We start from the raw sequence: 3,579 nt of genomic DNA, 5'->3' as shown, positions 1-3,579 counted from the left end.
CACGTGCTTTGCACTCTTTTATTAATTTTATATAATTTCATTTTATTTCTTCAGAAATAATTGAATATAAATTAGCACAAATGATTGATTTATCAGATGGAATATAAGTTCATTCTCCATTCCCAAATTCAATTTTATATGCATAGTAACTAAGTCATAATAATGGGCTGGGAGACGGGCGGAGCCACTAGCTCGTGTTTTATTTTTAAATTAATATAATAGGAGTTAATTTAATTATTCGGTAATTAGAATTTTTACTATGCAAAATATATATCTAATAAGATTAGAGTTGTAAGTGATCTCTCATTCTCTCTAGATTTTTTTTGGTCAATAAAAAAGAATCATCTTTTAACCAAAATAACTAAATCCCTTTAAAAAATAAAAATAAAATAGATTATTGAGTTAAAGAATCAAGTTTGGCATTCGAGTTTCCATCATATTAATTGAGTCATATATTGATATAGAAATAATAAAGTTCTGTTTGTATGTATGCCTGTAAACTTTGTGTACATTTCCATTTTGTTTGCTTATTCTTTTTAATGAACACTACCGGTTTCTATACATGTCCCCAATCAAGAGGAAGAAAGTATATATAAAGCAAAAGCCAATGTAAAACAATCAGTTAAAGAGGTCGTTTTTAAAGTACTCCAGAAAATTTAGGGATTTCAACGAAATAATAGCATATGTTTCTCATATACCCGCATAGGAGAAATTGCATGACTACATCTATATTGACAAAGAATTCTCTAAATACCTTTCTTTTGGAATCGTTACATCTAAATTGATTCTGATTTTTTTTCCTCAGAATGCTGGTTACAAGAATAGATTAGGAGAAATGTCAAAAATACCTCAGTTGAAGATATTAATTTCCTAAATACCTAGACCTTTGAAATGTTTTATAAATACATTGTATTTTTTTCGGATGATTTTGTAAATATTTTTAATGAAAATGTAAACAACTAATAACAAGTGAAATGAAACTATAAAAAGTTTAGTTTCCGTGCTTGCTTTGAGACCGAGCCATTACAAAAAAACAATCTAGTTGTATTGTGCCGTAATTATAAACAAAATGTTTCTACTGAAGCCCGAAACAAACTCACTTAAATTATGATGATAGTAACAAGGAGCATTATACATACAAAAAAAAAAAAGTGTACAAAACAATGATAGTCATCGAACAAAATTAATATATTTATGTATAGTACATTTATATGCTACCTAAAACTAAATTCACGTTGTCAAAACCTGAACTGTTGCTAGCGATTTCAAAGAATTAGCAGCCCCTATTCTTCTCAAGCCAAATGAGAAAACTAAAATTAAATCAAGCTTACGTGTGTATGTCCAAAATTTCGAGGCTTCTTTGTCACTAAAAATGGTTGGTATTAGAAATGTGGTAGTGGTTAGCGTCAAATGACGAAATCGACCCGGGTTTTGATTGGCTTTAGCTTGATTCCCAAGCTCTCCGGGAGAGAAGCTCCGCAGCTATACAAGAGCGGTTCGACGGGCTGGTTGGGTTCGAACCGTTGCTCGACGAGGTATGGAATTGAGGCAGCCGATAGAAGCCAAAGCCCATTAGGAATAGCTCGATCGGATCTATCATTGCGTAAGGGTGTTCTTCGGTCACCAACGACCCACACGCTTGAACCTTTTGTATTAAGAGGATTTTACAATAAGAAAAACAAGATATAAATGTTGTTTTATGAAACTGACATTTTGGTAACTTTTACAACAAAATAGTTTTACAACTATCAATTCTGTTATATTTTAGTCCCTACATCAATATAAAAGTTATTTATTAGTTTTTATTGTATGTTATGAATTTCAACACCTAAAGAACATAGGACATATAATAAATTTATAACTGTATATACTTTCAAAAAGTATCATTAAAACAGAGTTGATAAGGTATTAATTACTCATTGATCGCTTGAAGAAAACGCATCACGTTCAAACTCTGTCTCTCATCCAGTAACTGCAATGATACGAAATGCGAGGATCAAAAAGCATAAAAGTCAACTTATTTGAATGGAGAGCTTCTTCTTCTTACCCTTCGGCAAGCTTTTATTACGTCCGATTATGCACCTTGTAAGCCACATCTAAGTTCCTAAAGAAAAAATAAAATCTATAAATATTCGATATCCAAATCCAATATGGGATTATAGGTTAAAATGCTAGTACTTTCTCTTGGGATACCTTACTAAAGTAACGCTGAAGAAGGCATTCCTTTAACAAGCCACACATGCTATAGAAGTATAATAAGTTCATCAAGACCTGCAATAAACAAGGAAAAATTTATAACGCAGATGAAAGCTTCCAAGTTTTTTTGGAATTGAAAATAATATATGTATAACCTTGTTGTACACTCATTCAGTCCCACGAAGGAGCTTTGCAAATTGGAGAAACGAGAATCAAGCCAAGCACTCGTTCTCAGTACATCATCTGAGAGATACGTAAACAATCACATCACCGATACTAAAAGGATTTAACCAAAAACCTTTGAACAAAGTATCTTCATATTGACCATTTACTGCAAATAGAGTAAGGATATAAGCCCCGACAGTTACACCTAAGCACATGACCTCTTTAAGGAAAAAATGGACGTAGAGAGTTTAGAAGCTAATCTAAAGGATAGTAAATAATTAATATGAATATCCCAACCACCAACAACAAGATCAACAAACAACTAGATAGCCGTTAATTATACAAAAAAATATATATTACTACCCAAAGAAGTCAAGGACTTCGACAAGGTGGTCTGCAAGGTCATCCACGCTAAGCAAGGGAAAATCTGAAGAAATCACATCCGCTTTTAACTGCAAAGGACACGCTTAACACAAACGGCATAATAAAAAAAAGAAAAGAAAAGAGAATACGTGTTAGAAATCACAATCTCTACAAACAACGAGATACAAGACATTGCTTTGTTTTATGACACACGATGTCCGATCCTCAACACTGACCTCGTGACCCGGAGCGTCAATGTGGTATATGTAGAAGTTGTGAAGCAACAATGAATCAGCGTCTTGGCATAAGAAGAGGCCTTGAAAACAAGACATGTCTGCGCAAAAACACACAATAATAATAAATAAATAGATAAAAATTTGGATATTATTTTTTCAGCTATAGTTCGTGATCCATAAACAAGGTTTTGACAAAGACTAGAGGTAGTTCTTCTACTCTGAAATGCAATGCATGAGTTAACCAAGCTACCATGACATAATAGCCTATTAGAGACTCTGCTTTTAGACACTAGGGTCGATTTCTATCCAATGCAAAAGGTCGTAAACTTGGGTTAAGAAGCAATATCAAAGTAATAGTGAGAATGTCATACAATTCAGAGCAATATATGGGTGAGTAATCAAGGCAAGGCTTTTCTTGATCCCCACAAACAAAAACTGAGACCGAGCCTTTGTTTGTTTTCATCGCATATTCCTGCACAATAAGGAGAAAGAATGTCACATTTAACAAAATATGAACTTGAAAAATGAACAAATTATGATAATTGTTGCATTTGCGTACCTTACCACCTAAAGGAATCAAATCAATGTCAATGGAAACCGAGTCACTTGACTCGCCCAT

General features: G+C 33.1%; 1 pseudogene; it reads right to left on the bottom strand.

Annotated features, from left to right (window-relative positions):
• Positions 1-1,406: 1,406 nt before the first annotated feature.
• LOC149382304 (protein NDL1-like) lies at positions 1,407-3,579 on the bottom strand (annotated as a pseudogene).

This window comes from Urtica dioica, chromosome 11 (assembly GCF_054948205.1).
Source record: "Urtica dioica subsp. dioica isolate 48M chromosome 11, U.dioica_male_clone48M_v1_H2, whole genome shotgun sequence".
In the NCBI taxonomy this organism is placed as follows: domain Eukaryota; kingdom Viridiplantae; phylum Streptophyta; class Magnoliopsida; order Rosales; family Urticaceae; genus Urtica; species Urtica dioica.
This window is presented reverse-complemented; position numbering and strand designations above follow the sequence as displayed.